This window comes from Microcaecilia unicolor, chromosome 13 (assembly GCF_901765095.1).
Source record: "Microcaecilia unicolor chromosome 13, aMicUni1.1, whole genome shotgun sequence".
Taxonomy (NCBI): domain Eukaryota; kingdom Metazoa; phylum Chordata; class Amphibia; order Gymnophiona; family Siphonopidae; genus Microcaecilia; species Microcaecilia unicolor.
This window is the reverse complement of record NC_044043.1, coordinates 50832269-50851625: the sequence shown is the minus strand read 5'-3', so window position 1 is coordinate 50851625 and position 19357 is coordinate 50832269.

Genomic DNA, 19357 nt, shown 5'->3' with positions numbered 1-19357 from the left:
AATTTTTTGTGGCTATTTTCTAGTGTACATTACCAACCTCTGTTTTTCTTTCTGCAAAATTGAGGGTTCTACAGCACTCATACCACTTATGTAGTCGATTTGTCCTTGCTGTCCATGGAGAACCCGTTACAAGTAAGCAACTTTACACACTCATTTAGAACATAAGCTATTTTTCTGTATCACAGTATTTGAACGATGTCTTTGTAATTCAATTAATTTCATGTACATGCAGCTGTTAGATTTCTGGACTTCCTAGATACTTGAGCTGGTATTTATAACTTTATGATCTGAAGGTTTCATGCTGAATGTGATTCTGATCTATGTTTGCAGCCAGTCACCTTCCATTGTGTCATCACTTCAGGTGTTAAAAGGAATAGATTCAACAGCTACCCAATTTATGACCAAGGTCCTTTGTGTTCCTGTGGCATATTTTCATAAATTTTGAGTGTACATTAATGAGTACAGAAGGCCATTTTATTAAAAGCCCTAATTTTTAAATATTTTATCAGAGAAAAATAGTTCTCTGGCCTTTGTTGCATGAATCAAAATAATTATATATTCCTTTCAACATTTTAGGTTTCTCTTTTCCTTTCCTCTCTACCTTCTCCTGTTCCCCCAGTCTCTCCTTTTCTTCTCCAGTAGCCTTTCCTCCTCTTTTTTTCCTTGGCTTTTCACACTTCTCTCCATATTGTTGTGCCCCCGCCCCTGTTCCTAGAACACCGTAGACACTGCCCTTTCCTACCTCCCTAACTCTTGGTTGCTCTGTTAACTCAAAACCTCATGTTGCCTCTGGAGCCACACAGTTGTATTTCTAGGAACCAGTGCTCCAGTTTGCACTAGTACCATGTACCTAACAATAAATGGAACTATGCAGCTCAGGGAGGTAGAGGATGTTAGCTCTTGCCATTTCACATCAAAATGGAAATTATATGGCAACTGGCACAGGCACAGAACTGTGAGAAACTTGAGACTTTGGTTTTAGTATAAGCCAATAGATGCTAGTTTGTTGATTTGGGGTTTAACTCCCTCATTTTTCATTAGTAGCCCAAGGTGAGTTACCTTCCGGTACAATAGTTATTTCCTTGTCCCCAGAGAGCCTACAATCTAAGAGGTCCTTTTATAAGCTGTGCTAAAAAGTGGCCTTGGCCTACTCTTATGCATTTTTAGCACAGCTGGAAAATAGCAACTTCACATTTTCTGAATTAATGGCTATGCATGGCCATTTAATAAAAATTAGCATGTGAGCATTTACCAACACCTATGTTATGGGCAGTAAGAACTCACACACTAATCAGCGTGCAGTAATGCAGATATGCAATGAGTGCAAATGCCCTTTCTCTAGCCCCAGACACACCCTCTGGTAAAAGTTTAAAATTATTTTTTAGCAAGCACAGATTGCAAAATTACCAAGGGATGCCTCAGCGCATCCCATGGTAGGTCCTTTTCAGCTGCAGTAAGCAAGCAAGATCTAATGCTTACCGCAGCTTAGTTAAAAGATCTCTAAGCTTGTATTTCAGGCAATGGCAGGTGAAGCAACTTACCCACAGTCAAAAGACACACCAACAGGATTTGAATCCTGGCTTCCACAGTTCTCAGGCTACTGCCTTAATGACTAAGCTACTCTTCCCATTGCCATCTGTGAACCCACTTATTTGACTCTTCACATAAGCCTGTAAGAATTTTGGTTCATGTGTAATTCACCCTTTGGTTTGGTGTAAATATATTTACTGGGGCAAGTGGCTTAGTAGTCTCCTTGCCCTAGCAGAGATAATGGATGTGTAAATGGAATGGCTACACCCACACAAAGCTGGTGCCTTTGTTCAGCTGGGGGTATAATGCACTGACAGTCTTGAGTGCTTCCAGATGAGCGAATTGAGTAGCAGAGAAAGACCAGGAATGTGGCTCACTTTTTATTGTTTTGTTTCATTATAGAAACAGGAAAAAAAAATTCCTACCCTCTCAGGTTCATAGTGGTGGTGTCTATCTTCGTCCAGCAAAAATCTTCAATAAAGGTATAGTTCTTGGTGATTAAAGTACTTGGAAAACCACATTTCTGTTTCTAGTGTAGGAGGCCAATATACTAAAGCACATTAAGAATCCACCATCATTGACACATAGTAAAAGTGACATTAGCAAAGCAGATGATTATTAATACATAGAAAATGCAACTCCATTGCAGAGGTAACAGTAACACTAATAAATTAATGCAGAACACATTTGAGCATCATTAACAAATTAATAGACTTTAGTACTTTAACTTCTAGGTATGCTGTGGTTTATTTTGAAATCATTTTAGTACACAAACGTTTAAAATTCTTTGCTAAATGTCAGAGAGGGAACCAGTTTGTACCTCGCCAGGTTTTTACAAAGCTGCCAGTGCACCGAATAGCAATGATTACTGAACCCCCATTCCATGATGTAACAAGAATAAGAAAAAGCAGGCACGATGCTGGTCTGAAAATAATGCTAGTACTCGGGGATATAGTGGAATGCAGAGTAGAATCCAGGAGCAATGCCATCAAACAATATTTAAAAAGAAAAAAAAACACCCCATCCCATCCCTTTTCCCATTGTAGCAAGCATCTGGTTAGAGTTATGGCTGCTGTGCTATATTTTTTCAGTACTCCCCACATGTATAAGGGATACAGCTTCCTTAATTGTACTTTTCTAGTCACAGTGTTATAGAAATACTGTGATGTAGTGTCACTTCAGGAATAGGAGAGAGAAGGTTGGCTTGAGTGGATTCCTTGTCACGTTATTAGCTTTTTATTGAACCAGCTTTTGACTAGCATAAGAAATAGGAAAAGGCTGCAGTTGCACTAGAGGAGGCCCTGCTGTTTGTAAATGATCATGATTCACATTTTCTGCAAAGACCCAGCAGGCCCTTGTCTGCCCATTGTCCCTACCTATTGAAGTAACACAGCCCTTATACAGCTTACCGGCCCCCCTGCCTAGAGATCCTGGAAGGGGGGGCCGGGGCTGATGAACAAAACTACTGCAAACAGAAGAATGTGATTGCTGCCAGGTGTAGGTGCTTAGTACCGTAGTGAGGTACAGAATGCAGAAAGGGTTCAGCTCAGGAGTCAACTTGCAAGGTTCACACAAGTGCTCATATATTAAAATATATAGGGTTATGTTTACTAAGGTGCGTTAGCGTTTTTAATGTGCCTGTAAATTTAAAGCGTGTTAAACGCTAACACGCCTATACATTTCTGTGTGTGCGCGTTAATGTTTAACACACATAAACCATTTACACACGTTCAAAATGCTAACTCGCCCATATCACCGTTTAGTAAGCATAGGCGATAGTAATGAGGCCATTAGGTATTCCACTGCAACGCAGACATAAACCAGGAATTTGAATGCATGCACAACGTAAGAAATTCACTGCCAAGTCCAAGGCAGTGTAGAAGGATTAGTCAAGAGAACTTTATACTACCTTTTAGGATTTACTGCCAGTTTTTCTTCTTTTCTGCAATCGTGAAAACAATCTACGACCACCTAAACTTCAGGAGATCATTAAAGACCTACTTATTCAGGAAAGCATTCCCCACCAACCTAACTTAGATGCCTCAACCCTGCAACACAGCAAAACCATAGATTGTATTATTATTATTATAAAGAGAGACAGTCCCTGCTCAAAAGAGCTTACAATCTAAATAATACAGACAGACGAGACAGTTATGGGTGAGGGAAGTAAAGGTGAGAAGGAAGGAAGGGACAAGGGGGATGGCGGCTGAGTAGTGGCTAGGAGCTAAAAGCAATAGTGAAAAGGTGGGTTTTCAGCATAGATTTGAAAACAGGTAGATTGTACTAGACATTATATATTCTTTCCTATTTTCTATCCTTATGTACCTGAAGATACAATCCTTACCCGACCCTAATATCAAATTGTATTTGTTTCCATACCGGTCTTGGCGATCGCCTTTACGGTACTCTGTAAGCCACATTGAACCTGCAAATAGGTGGGAAAATGTGGGATGCAAATGTAACAAGTAAATAAAATAGTTAGTACTTGCAACTTTAAAATGCAAACCGGAAGTAACAGCTGTATGTGGAGGCAACAGTGGCTCCACTGTGTGTGTGTGTGTGTGTCTGAAGAAAAAAGTACCAGTGCATGTCTGGCCAAGTTCTGCGCATAAATATTAACCCCTAAAAAATTTATATATAAGAATATTTTGTGAGACTAATTTATACCCAAAATAACATGCACAGATGTGCTGGCAGTTTGCCACTGTTACATGTGCACAAAGGTTCGCAGTGTCTGGTTGTCTCTGAATTTGCATCTCATCACTTACTGCATTGCCTTAGAATATTTTCTTGCCTAATCTCACAGTAGAAGCTGCATGCTCAACCCTCACTGTGTAGCTCTACTGCATGGTTTTTCTGCAACAATCAGTAAGTCTGCTATCCGTGTGGGTTAAAAAAAAATCTATTTCTGCCTCTATGCCCTCTGTTGGGAGACTGTTCCCTAAATCTACTACAACTCCTTCTGTAAAGAAATATTGTTACCCCTGAGTCTAGCCTTCTTTAGTTTCAAATCCTAAACCCTTTTAAAGAATTTCTTGGCCCCTCTGCGCCCAAAAAAGCACTTGTCTCTTATAAATTATGCACACAGACGAGAGCACCTGTTACACACAGACTCTGATATTACTAGAAGAAATAAGCAGGATTAGAAGGCTGAATGTATAGGAAAGAACTCTATTTCCACAAATCTATAGTTGTCTGCAGTGACAGGGAAGGACATATCAAAATTTCATGCTATCAGAACTCTACTTTTTTCACATCGTTGTCTCCCTTCACTAATAACAATAATTAGATGTTTAGTGAATGTGTTTTTTTACAAAAAAATAAGCAATAATAAGGGAAAGCGGTAAGAGATTATACATTTCAGAGGGCCTCCATTTATCAAAGGCAATGATTAAGGTCATTTTAGAACAGCAGCACAGCATTTTCACATGTAAATACTAATTTTACATTAGCACTATACATGTGTAGGTGCGGAGGAACAGATAGATTTTAAGGGGATATGGCTACAGCTTAGCAAAAAAAACAAAAATCCAAAACAAAACTATACATGTATTTCCTGTTTTACATTGGCAATACACATGTATTTTTTTTTTTTTTTAAATACTTCCCCAGCAGCATTTATACTGCTCCAGGGCAGGTGTAAATGTGGGCTACCTGTTTGTTTGGTCCTGGGCTCTCCAGCAGTGATTAAAGGAGTAATTGTGCTTCAAAGGTATCCACCACTGAATCAGCCCCCCCCCCCCCCATCACTAGGTAGTTCAGTCAGTTCCTTCCTTCAGTGCATCTCATCCTAGTCTTCAGGGCCCATCTACCAGCTGGGTTTTTAGGATATCCACAATTAATATGCATGAGAGATTTACATGCTCAATGTGGATATCCTGAAAGCCTGACCGGTTGTGCCCTGAGGACTGGGTTGAGAAGCACTGCCTTGATTGGTTCCTCTCATATAGTCTTGTGAAATCAAGCACTTATATATGTATATATATCTGGTGAGACTGGCATGTCCATGCTGAGAGCATCATGTGCTACCACTCTCTTTTAGGACAGACATTTTTGTGAAATTGGTTTTCTCACTGCCTGGTCTAGGAAATACAGGTGGAGCTGCTGCTGCCTTTTATAAAATACACAGGGAATTGTGAATGTTCCAACCTGAAAACATCTGTTTTCTTCAGTATACAAGTTATGAGTGTAACTTGTTTTACTGTAATTATTTTTAGTAATGGATTTAAGATTTAATTTTTAAATGTATTTATTTAGTGGATATAATTCTTAACAGTTGTGTTGTAAGCTGCTTTGAATCAGTCTTGAGCTGGGGTAGAATAAATATTGGTTGCTGATGACAATATCCTATGCAAAATGGTGCTTTAAAATTCCCATTTTAATAAATGGGTTTGCACATGTTCTACCCCATATATTAAAACAAACCTCATGGCACAGTACTATAATAAATAGCAGCAGATACAAGCCATTTAGCCATATTTTCCTCTCTGCTTACTCTACTATTGTGAAGGATATCTCTTGTCAGCCAGCCAAGTTGTAGGAAACTGTTACTTCTCCTGTATGTCCTGAGGTGCCCTTGCTATTCTATCAAATAAAATCAAAGCCCTGCTCTTATGTCACTTCCTTTGATGGCTGATGCAGCCATGTTGCTACTCTATTCAAGTCAGAATTATTATCACTGTGTTTTGGCTCTCTATTGTTTTGAATAATTGAACTGCAACTAGGCTACGATAAGCCTAGTTTGTCTGGCTCACTTTTACCTCCTCTATTCAGTCAAAGCTGGTGCTGGAGCTGGAGCCCTGAAGAACCCCCCCCCCCCCCCTCTCCTCAAACACTCTTTGTATAAACTGCTGTAAGAACTTAAGAGAATAGCTATACTGGGTCAGACCAATGATCCATCTAGCCCAGTATCCTGCTTCCAGCAGTGGCCCAGAAACTCTAATACTGTAGTAATGCCATTCCATGCTACCAAGCCCAGGGCAAGCAGTGGCTTCCCCCATGTCCATCTCAATAACAGACTATGGACTTTTCCTCCAGGAACTTGTCCAAACATTTTTTTAAGCCAGATATGATAACTGCCATTATCACATCCTCCAGCAACAAGCTCCACAGCTTAACTATTCTTAAAAGTGAAAACATATTTCCTATTTGTTTTAAAAGTATTTCCATGTAATTTCATTTAGTGTCCCCTGGTCTTTGTACTTTTCCAATGACTGAAAAATCGATTAATCTCCACCCATTCCATACCACTCAGAAGTTTGTAGACCTGAATCATATCCCCCCCTCATCTGTCTCTTTTCCAGGCTGAAGAGCCCTAACCTCTTTAGCCTTTCCTCATATGGGAGCAGTTCCATCCCCTCTATCATTTTGGTCACTCTTCTTTGAACCTTTCCTAATTCCACTATATCTTTTTTTAAGATACGGCAACCAGAATTGAACACAATACTCAAAGTGAGGTTGCCGCATGAAGTGATACAGAGGCATTATAATATTTTTGGTCTTATTTTGCATCCCTTTCCTAATAATTCCTAGCATCCTGTTTGCTTTTTTGGCCGCTGCCACACACTGGGCAGAAGATTTCAACGTATTATTTACAATGACACCTGGGTCTATTTCTTGAGTACTGACTCCTAAAGTGGACCATAGTATCAGATAACTATGATTATTCCTCCCAATGTGCATCACTTTCCGTTTGTCTACATTAAACTTCATCTGCCATTTGGATGCCCAGTCTTCCAGTTTCCTAAGGTCTTTCTGCAATTTTTCACAATCTGCTTGCATTTTAACAACTTTTGTGTCATCTGCAAATTTAATCAGATCACTCGTCATTCCAGTTTCCAGATCATTCATAAATATGTTAACTAGCCCCAGTCCCAGTACACATCCTTGTGGCACTACACTATTCACCCTCCTCCATTGAGAAAAATGGCCATTTAACCCTACCCTCTGTTTTCTGTCCAATAATCAATTCTTAATCCACAGAAGGACATTGTTTCCTATCTCATGACTCCCTAATTTTCCCAGGAGTCTCTCATGAGGTACTTTGTCAAAAGCTTTCTGAAAATCTAGACACACTATATCAATACTAATAAATACCACATGTTTATTCATGCCTTCAAAGAAATGAAGCAAGTTGGTGAGATAGGACTTCCCTTGGTTGAAACCATGCTGACTCTGTCCCATTAAACCATGTTCATCTATGTGTTCCATATTTTTATTCTTTATAATAGTTTCCACGGCACTGAAGGACTTACCAGTCTGTAATTCTCCAGATCAGCCTGGAATTCTTAAAAAAAAAAAAAAACTGTGTCACATTTATTTACCCCTCCAGGCTTTGGTTACTATGGGCAATTTTAACTGCAGGTTACAGATCACAAGCAGCAGATCATCAATTTCATGTTTGAGTTCTTTCAGTCTCACTGATCTATAATTTCCTAGATCACCTCTAGACCCTTTTTTAAAAATCAGTGTTACATTGACCACCCTCCAATCTTTCAGTACTGTGCTTGATTTTAAAGATAAATTACAGGTAACAATAGTTCTGCAAGTTCATTTTTCAATTCTGTCGGTTCTTGGGATGAATACCATCTGATCCAGGTAATTTGCTACTCTTCAGTTTGTCAAATTGCGCAATTACATCTTCCAAGTTTATAGAGATTTTATTCAATTTCTCTGACTTGTCAGCTTTGAATACCATTTATGGCACCTAAGCGAAGAATTAATCTCTCCACTATGGTTTTGTCTTCCCTGAGTGCCCCTTTTATCCCTTGGTCATCTAGTGGTCCAACTAATTCTTTTGCCGGCTTCTTGCTTTTAATATACCTAAAAATGTTTTTTCTCTGAAAAAAAAAAAAAGATTGTGTTGAAGGTAAAAACAAAGTCCTTCTTTGCCTTCCTTATCAGTGCTTTGCATTTGACTTGCCATTCCTCATGCTGTGTCTTATTATTTTCAGTTGGATCCTTCTTCCATTTTCTAAAGGATTTTCTTTCAGCTCTAATAGTTTCTTTCACAAGTTTTTAACCATGCCGGCTCTCGCTTGGCCTTCCTTCTGCCTTTTCTAATACATGGAATATAACTGGCCTGAGCTTCCAGGATGGTATTTTTGAACAGCATCCATGCCTGATGTACATTTTTGACCTTCACAGCTGCTCCTCTAAAATGTTTTTCCCCATTCTTCTCATTTTATTATAGTCTCCTTTTTGAAAGTTAAATGCTAAAGTACTGAGCCAATATCAAGTCTGATCATATTATGATCTCTGTTATCAAGTGGCCCCAGCACCAATACCTCCTGCACTAGATCACGTGCTCCACTTAGGTCTAGAATTGTTCCTCTTGTTGGCTCCTGTACCAGCTGCTCCATAAAGCAGGCCTTGATTTTGTCAAGGAATTTTACCTCCCTACCTTGCCCTGATGTTATATTTACCCAGTCAATATTGGGGTATTTGAAATCACCCATTGATATTGTGTTCCCCAGTTTGTTAGCCTTCCTAATTTCGGATAAAATTTCTACATCTGTCTGTTCATCCTGGCCAGGTGGACAGTAGTACACTCCTATCACTATCCTTTTCCCCTTTACATACATGGAATGTCTATCCATAGGGATTCCAAGATGTGTTTTGGGTCCTGCAGAATTTTTAATCTATTTGAGTCAAGGCCCTTCTTAACATATAATGCTACCCTCTCCACCAAGTCGATCCATCCTTTTACTGTGATATAATTTGTACCCTGGTATGATAGTGTCCCACTGGTTATCCTCCTTCCACTAAGTCTCAGAGATGCCTATTATATTAAATGTTTCTTTTAGTGCAATATATTCTAAGTCTCCCATCTTATTTCTTAGGTTTCTGGCATTCACATATAGACATTTCAAACTATAGTTGTTCCTATTTACATCTTGTTCATTGACAGTGATAATTTGCAATCTTTTGTCTGCTTTTTATTTAAAGACACCTGGTTTACTATGGTCTCTTTTGCAACCTCGCTATCAGGATACCCTATCTTCCCTGTTTTAGTGACATCTTTGAAAGATACCTTGTTCCAAACCATGCTGGCCTTCCCCCAGTTTCTACTTTAAAAGCTGCTCTATCTCCTTTTAAATGCCAATGCTAGCAGCCTGGTTCAACCCTGGTTAAGGTGAAGCCCATCAGTCCGGAATAGGTGCCCCCTGCCCCAGAATGTTACCCAGTTCCTTACAAATCTAAAACCCTCCTCCAAGCACTATTGCCTCACCCACACATTGAGACGCTGGAGCTCTTCCTGTCTCTTGGGTTCTGCATGTGAAATGGGAAGCACTCCTGGAGACATATCCTTGGTTTACAAAGTTAACATACATAAACTATAAAAACTTACAGTAAACATAACTGTCCAGAAAATCCAAATGACAGTGATTGCCAAAACTGCTTTCACAAACTGAGCCTTTAAGTATCTCTTAAACTGGTGAGCATTTGCACATAATCTCAGAGTGACCACAAGTTTTTTTCTTAAATGGCGGATGATAATAGTATGTTACAAAGTCATAGAGTTAGCAGACTTCAGTACGCCCCTTTCAATTCTTTCCCTGTAAGGTTTATGGTAGCCCTTCGAACTACTTCCATCCCTTTAAGACCCTATGGAAAATATTGCCTCTACCCTCAACACAGAATTCAACATATGATTGTGCTTGTGACCAATTCAAGGCAACGCTTTGCTTCCTTTTCCCTGTAGTGATGTATCTCCTCCTATTCTGCAGCATGGTGTTAGTTTTCCTTGAAACTTTGATTTTTACAGTAACTGGTAACCCGCTGTGTATTAAAGAAGAAAGGAATGTAGTCTTACTACTACAGGGATAATCAAGTTCAGGTAGCAGAGACAGCAAACAGGTCTGTTCTCTGGAAAATGTATTGGATTTTTTTATTTTTTATTTTACTTAAAGTATTTATAAACCACTGTCTGAGTTCAATGAGTCATCCAATTCAGACAAATAATCATGCCAAGTTGCTCATAACAGGTTCACCAAAGCATAGCTGCATTCTGTAACTGTATTTGAATGTCTAAGATACAGATCCAATTATGATCTTCAAAAATGATCTTCACAAACAATCTGGCTATCTTTCTCTTAATACATTTTTTTTTAAAGAACAGAACCATCCATCACAGAAATACCTGTGGGTTTAAATTATGTGCTTTAGCTCACATCACATATACAGAGTAAGTTTTCAGTGCAGATGTAGCTATGGAATTTCATATAGCTCTCGCTATAGTCTTTTTAACAAATGTGTCAAGGATTCATGAGACAGGTCAGGCCATGTCCTCATACCATTTATGCCTTTAAGCAAGTTCAGCATCAGTATGTCTCTGTGAACAAATATAAACCAGCATTGTACAAGAAAATAAAAAAAATAAATGTTGCATTTCATCCCTGCAAATATATATATTTATAGATAGGTACTCTTTGCAAGGTAAATCCTTTAGGATTCATGATACACATAAAATAGTGGTTATTGCTGTGATATACATTAGACTACTCAACTCTGCATCGTAGACAAAGAGAAGTGCTTTGTGAAAGGCAGTGTTTAATGCCTCTGGTTTTAGGGATTAGTTCTTGTCTGTCGATTCCTGTGCCCTTCCTTGCTGCTTGCTGATGTAAGCAATAAATATCCTTCTAAGTGCTGGTACCTTAATGTTTCTGTATCTTGTACTTTATGGTGATATATCTGGTAATATAAATTAAATATATTAACACACACTCACAAAATTATCTACACACTATTGTATTTATTAAGAAGTTTAGTCTGTGAGTTCTGCAAAACCTTTTTTTTTTGGTATTTTAAGTCATAATGTTTCCAGTAGTGGTGAGGAGCTATGTGCAGTGCCAAATCCTGAAAACAAAGAGGTGAAAAGTCCCTTTTTAGAGTGAACAAACAAAAGTGCAGCACAGATGGCAGAAAAGCCTGAAGCTGTCTGCAAAACCAAAAGGGGTTTTGAGGATTAAATCTTAGGCTGGTCTCATAAAGCTCTTCTAAACTTAGTTTTGACAGGTAGTGGTATGTGTCAACTGTGTAGGGGTAAGACAAATATCTTTCCTCAAGGTTAATGAGGTTTATAAACATCTTTGAGAAAAACAAAATAGAACTGAGGCTTGTGATTAGCAGACCTGATGATGCAAACCAAAACCTTTTATGATCAGTCACTGGCAGAACAGCTTTAATAGTGCCTGATAGTCTTACTGCACTGAAATTAACAGCACAGTAAGTGGATGGTAATTTTTTTTCAAAGTAGACACATTTGGCAACACATTAAAAAAAAATTTCTATATGATTCACATCTGCAGGAAGCATTTGGGGGGGGGGGGGGGAATGACCACTTCCAGGCCAGGTGCCATGGATCACAATCCTATCATAGCTCCCTCCATCACTCAGGCCCAGAAGTTGCCCTGGAGGGGGAATACGCAGTACTTACCTAACATGAATCTGGGATTGCTTAGTAAGGCCCATTAGCTGCTGACTATAGTAACACTTTTACAGTGAGTTTGAAAGGGATTGAGGGGCATAATCGAACACCCAAGTCCATGGGCGTCTGAGAATGGGTACATGAAGGGGCGGGGCAGACTGTATTTTCAAAACAAAATGGCCGCACATCTTTTTTTTCGATAATACGGTTTGTGCCTGGCCAATGCATTGGATATGTGCGGATTTGAGCTGGGAGGTTTCGTTTTTCAGCGATAATGGAAACCGAAGATGCCCAGCTCAAAAACGAACAAATCCAAGGCATTGGGTCATGGGAGGGGCCAGGATTCATAGTGCACTGGTCCCCCTTACATGCCAGGGCACCCTAAGGGGCACTTGTAAAAAGTTTAAAAAAAAAAAAGTTAAATACCTCCCAAGTCCATAGCTCCTGTCCCTTGAATGCTGAGCCCCCCCCCCTCAAAACCCACAACTCTACACCATTACCATAGCATTTATGGGTGAAGGGGGGCACCTAGAAGTGGATACAGTGGGTTTTGGAGGGCTCAATATTAACCACCACAAGTGTAACAGGTAGGGGGGATGGGCCTGGGCCAAAGTCCACTGCACCCACTAACAACTACTCCAGGGACCTGCATACTGCTGTGATGGAGCTGGGTATGGCATTTGAGACTGGCCTAGCGGGTGGGAAAAAAGTTGTTAAATTTGGGGGGTTTTTTGGTGGGAGGGGGTTAGTGACCACTGGGGGAGTCAGGGGTGGTCAACCCCGATGCCCTCCAGTGGTCACCTGGTCATTTAGGGCACTTTTTTGGGACTTGTTCGTGAAAAAAAAAGGGTCCAAAAAAAGTGACCTAAAATCTTGATTATCGGCCGAAGGCGCCCATCTCTGCTCGGCCGATAAACATGCCCCAGTCCCGCCTTCACCACGCCCCCCTCAACTTTGTTCGTTCCCGCAACGGAGTGCAGTTGCAGGCGCCTAAAATAGGCTTTCGATTATACCGATTTGGGCGCCTTTGCGAGATGGGCACCCATCTCTGATTTGGGTCGAAATCTAGGCGCCCATCACTTTTGAAAATAAGGCTGATTGTGTAGCACTGATGTGTATGGTCTGTTTTGGTTTTTATATAAAAACAAAAATAATCCAAAATTAAAAACAAGATCAAATTTGTATTTAAAAATACAAATACATTAAAAAAAAAATTGAACATGACGACACTTGTTTATAAAGAATTAAAACACTTTATTAGCCAAAGGATAGCAGGGAGAAAGGGACTCGACACACGTGTGTTTCGGCCGTACAGGCCTGAGTCAGGAGTCTTCTTCACCGTGTGTTGATTTTTAATTCTATCCAATTGTAAAGGGAATATGTGTGTCTCTTTTTAAACTGTAGCATTAAATGATCCTTGTAACAAAGTAAAGCAAAAAGCATCAGAGCAGTGTCTCATCTCTGTAAATTTGATCTTTTCTTGTTTTTAATTTTGGATTATTTTTGTTTTTGTTAGTCATCTTCGCTGTTTTGATTTTTTGGTGTTTTTTGTACTGTATTGGATTTTATACATTCACCATCATCAGTGACTGGTGAACTAAAATACTACAGAACATCACAGTAAGTGCTCAGACTATAAAGTTTGCACTAAAATATTACAAAATGGGTGGAAACTCACAGATGTAAATAAATGTCCTTTACCCACAAGTGTCATCCATTGTCCTTGCAAATAATAAATACTAACCAAATGTTCTGTGATGTAACAATTGTCTAATATTAGGTTAAAGTAAAATGTGTGCAAGAAACTCCTTTGTATTAGGGAACACATTGGCTGTAGGAAATGCAGCCACTTGGCAAAGTGGGTTAACAGGTCAATATTTGCACCCATGACCTTTGTGCAAAGAAGTCTTTACTACCAGATTATGCTAAGTAAGGAATTGGGCATATGTGAAAACCTGTAGACAAATTCAAAGAACCAGTTCAAAATCTGTATACTCCAATTTTTTTTTAAATTGAACATTTAAATAGAAATGTAAGAAAGATACCCTATCCACAGCAGATCCCTGGAAAGCCACTGGATAATTTTACTGTAGGATGGCCACAAAGCGGTAGATTTCCTTTTGCATTTTCCACACAATTCTGGAAAGCCTGTAGCTTTCATCAAAACCACAGCCATGATAAGGGCCTCTTATCAAGCCAAGCTAGAAGTTCCCAGTGCGGCAATACAGACATCCCAGTCATTTGAATGGGCTCCATCAGCATTGCCACGCGGGAACTGCTAGCGCTGCATGATAAGCGGCCCTAAGATAGGCTTCGTCTGAATCTAGCTGATGTTTTTCATCTGTACCTAGTCAAAAGCTTGGGATTACAGCCTTAAAGAAACACTGATCTCCGTGAGTAGCTATCAATATCATTTCATATAGTGTTAACTCCCTCCCCCCCCCCCAAAAAAAAAAAAAAAAAAAAAGATATCCTATTAGTTGCTGTATACCACCTTGGGTAAGTCTCTTCATAAAGCAGTTAATTCTCCATAAATTTAAATAAATGCAGGACATACAATGCTTTTACCCATAACTATCATTTAGTGCTAACTAAAAAAAATATTTCCTAGCTTTCCATCATGTGGATCATGCCCAAGACTGAATACAATCCAGGAATGACATTAATACCCACTGAGAGACCACCACCCAACAGCACTCATCAATATCCATTTCTGCCAGTGTTAAGCATTCTATCACCAATTAAACATGCATTTTCTCATTATCAGCATTAGACAGACATGAAGCTTGAAATTAATCTTAACTTTATGGGTTATTTAAACTTGGTAATTATTGAAGTGAAAAGTAGGCTGTGAAACATGGGTAGTGCACAGTACTAAAATTTGCTTTGAAATGGAGTATTTAACAACTCACAAAACCTTTAGCCGTTTCCATGTTAAGTATCCTCCATAACTATGTCTATGAATAAAACCAGTGACATGTTATTTTCAAAAACTGGGTGCTGGTTGTATGCACCTGTTTTTTTTTTCAACATTTCTTTACAGTAACATCTCTGTGGACAGAGACATTAGAGAAATCATTTATCAGAAAACTTGTACAGTTCCTTTGTGAGTTCAACTGTACCACATTATGTATGAATAAAAAAATTACTTAAAAATACTGTTTCTTCAATAAGTATGCTAAAAAATTGACAGTACCTTAATAAAACATCAACTATCTTATTTTGACTGAGTGTTTGCATGTGTAATAGAGTCAGAAATTCCAGCTTCACAAAAACACAGATCTAATGTGGCCAAAGAACTTACAACAGATCCCAGGACCAATTGTCTTTCATAGAACTTAAACTTTTATATTACACAAATCCTAATTGCAACAACACAAAAGCTTTGCATAGATACTAAACTGACATCACTATGTAAATTTTTTCCCGAAAAGGAAATTTTATACCAAGTGGAGCAGAACTGGTGGCACATGACTGGAGCACCAGTTTTAAGCACACATAGCCATGCTCATCCCAGCAGATCTGTATTTATATGGTGGGCATTAATACACAATTTGTTGACCTCTTCATATCATTACTTAAACAGCTGCAAGGGTGAGTACCAAGGTAAAGCGTATGAAAACAGATTTTTAACATGGCTGTCTCATCAAGGGGAAAGGCTGCGAACGATTCTGAAAGCTTGTGCATTAAATATGTTTTATTTTGATTTACTTACTTCTATAACGGATCACAACCTTCATGGTATTTCCTACAAATATGCCACCAGCCTCTCCTTTATAGGCACACAACTTTGGAACTCACTACCCAAAGACCTGAAACTCACAGAAAACTACCTACAATTCAGAAAAAAAACAAACCTGAAAACATCTTTTCAAGAAGTCTTTCCCCCCTGAATCTGCCTAATCCCACACCACCATACATCACGAAAGGTTCAGAAATGGAAAACAATAATACTAACCTCTCTCACAATATGCTAATATATCAACCTAAGCGTTTATTGTACTTCTGTATTATGTGCTAGACTTCTACAATCTAAATGTTGTAACTGATTTTTAGCAATATGGAAGCCACATTGAACCTGCCATACGGTGGGGTGGAGAAGTGGCCTAGTGGTTAGGGTGGTGGACTTTGGTCCTGGGGAACTGAGTTCGATTCCCACTTCAGGCACAGGCAGCTCCTTGTGACTCTGGGCAAGTCACTTAACCCTCCATTGCCCCACGTAAGCCGCATTGAGCCTGCCATGAGTGGGAAAGCGTGGGGTACAAATGTAACAAAAATAAAAATAGATACTATTGGAGATTCTACATGGAATGTTGCTACTATTGGAAATTCTACATGGAATGTTACTATTCCACTAGCTACATTCCATGTAGAAGGCTGCGCAGGCTTCTGTTTCTGTGAGTCTGACGTCCTGCACAGACTCACAGAAGCAGAAGCCTGCGCGGCCACATTGGTGATCTGCAAGGGCCGACTTCTACGTGGAATGTTGCTAGTGGAATAGCAACATTCCATGTAGAATCTCAAATAGTAGCAACAGTGGAGGAGTGGCCTAGTGTTTAGGGTGGTGGACTTTGGTCCTGGGGAACTGAGGAACTGAGTTCAATTCCCACTTCAGGCACAGGCAGCTCCTTGTGACTCTGGGCAAGTCACTTAACCCTCCATTGCCCCATGTAAGCCGCATTGAGCCTGCCATGAGTGGGAAAGCGCGGGGTACAAATGTAACAAAAAAAAAAATGTGGGATACAAATGCAATAAATAAATATGCCAGTAATGCAGTGAATTCCTTAAAACAATCCAATCCATGATTAAAGATGCTACGGTAAATGCAAATTTAAAGAGTGATCACTGACGATTTTGATTGAGACACCTAAAACCTTTCAGTCACTTACTGATTAACACTGCTTGTCAACCATTTTTTAAATAATGCATCACCACTGTTTGTCTATGGATAGCTCAAAAGTACTACAAATTTCAAAATGATACAAAATGGCACAAGCACTTAGTTTCGCTTGCTGTGTTCATGCAAGAAAGAGGTCCACAATATTGTAGTAAACTCAAGCTACACCTGGACGCCTGTATGGGACCTGCTTATTCCACTTTATTGATCTTTGTTTACCTGGTGAAAACCCAACTCTGCGTGCCAGCAGACAAGTCTCTAGGAGTCATTGGCAGCTGAAGAAGCATCCTTGCAGCAAAACATCTATGAATACGATTCCCAGCATGAGTGAAGAAATCCAAGCAGTGATACCCTGCAAGTAAACTAATTTATCAACATGTTACTTTTCCCCCATTTAAAAATGTTAACTATATATGTTTTAATAAAAATTCTATTTTTCAATAGCTTTGTCCCAGTTTCTACCTCCATTTTTAAAATATGTTAATATTCATCCAGTGAAATAGCCACTTTCCCAGGTTCATAGTAACATAGTAGATGACGGCAGAAAAAGACCTGCACGGTCCATCCAGTCTGCCCAACAAGATAACTCATATTTGCTGCTTTTTGTGTATACCCTACTTTGATTTGTACCTGTGCTCTTCAGGGCACAGACTGTATAAGTCTGCCCAGCACTATCCCCGCCTCCCAACCACCGGCTCTGGCACAGACCGTACAAGTCTGTCCAACACTATCCCCACCTCCCAACCACCAGTCCCGCTGCCCACCACCGGCTCTGGCACAGACCGTACAAGTCTGTCCAGCACTATCCCCGCCTCCCAACCACCAGCCCCGCCTCCCGATCTTGACTAAGCTCCTGAGGATCCATTCCTTCGGCACAGGATTCCTTTATGCTTATCCCATTCATGTTTGAATTCCGTTACCGTTTTCATTTCCACCACCTGCCGCGGGACGGCATTCCAAGCATCCACTACTCTCTCCGTGAAAAAATACTTCCTGACATTTTTCTTCAGTCTGCCCCCCTTCAATCTCATTTCATGTCCTCTCGTTCTACCACCTTCCCATCTCCGGAAAAGGTTCGTTTGCGGATTAATACCTTTCAAATATTTGAACGTCAGTATCATATCACCCGTTTCTTCTTTCCTCCAGAGTATACGTTTAGTCCAGCAAGTCTCTCCTCATACGTCTTGTAACGCAAATCCCATACCATTCTCGTAGCTTTTCTTTGCACCGCTTCAATTCTTTTTACATCCTTAACAAGATACGGCCTCCAAAACTGAACACAATACTCCAGGTGGGGCCTCACCAACGACTTATACAGGGGCATCAACACCCCCTTTCTTCTGCTGGTCACACCTCTCTCTATACAGCCTAACAACCTTCTAGCTACGGCCACCGCCTTGTCACACTGTTTCATCGCCTTCAAATCCTCAGATACTATCACCCCAAGATCCCTCTCTCCGCCCGTACCTATCAGACTCTCCCCGCCTAACACATACGTCTCCCGTGGATTTCTATTCCCTAAGTGCATCACTTTGCATTTCTTCGCATTGAATTTTAATTGCCAAACCTTAGACCATTCTTCTAGCTTCCTCAGATCCTTTTTCATGTTTTCCACTCCCTCCGTGGTGTCCACTCTGTTACAGATGTTAGTATCATCCGCAAATAGGCAAACTTTACCTTCTAACCCTTTGGCAATGTCACTCACAAATATATTGAACAGAATCGGCCCCAGCACCGATCCCTGAGGCACTCCACTACTCACCTTTCCTTCCTCCGAGCGAATTCCATTCACCACCACCCTCTGGCGTCTGTCCATCAACCAGTTCCTAATCCAGTTCACCACTTCAGGTCCTATCTTCAGCCCCTCCAGTTTATTTAAGAGCCTCCTGTGGGGAACCGTGTCAAAAGCTTTGCTGAAATCTAAGTAGATTACGTCCATAGCTCGTCCCTGATTCAATTCTCCTGTCACCCAATCAAAGAACTCAATGAGATTCGTTTGGCACGATTTCCCTTTGGTAAAACCATGTTGTCTCGGATCTTGCAACTTATTGGCTTCCAGAAAATTCACTATCCTTTCCTTCAGCATCGCTTCCATTACTTTTCCAATAACCAAAGTGAGGCTTACCGGCCTGTAGTTTCCAGCTTCTTCCCTATCACCACTTTTGTGAAGAGGGACCACCTCCACCGTTCTCCAATCCCTCGCAACCTTTCCCGTCTGCAAGGATATATTAAACAAATCTTTAAGAGGACCCGCCAAAACCTCTCTGAGCTCCCTCAATATCCTGGGGTGGATCCCGTCCGGTCCCATGGCTTTGTCCACCTTTAGCTTTTCAAGTTGTTGATACACACTGTCTTCCGTGAACGGTGCTCTATCCACTTCATTCTCAATTGTATTATTTCCAGTCCATCGCATACCTTGCTACAAACAAATGAACATTTAATCAAACCACAATAAGACTGCACTGGAAACACAGAAAAATGTAGGCAGATAGAGATCATAT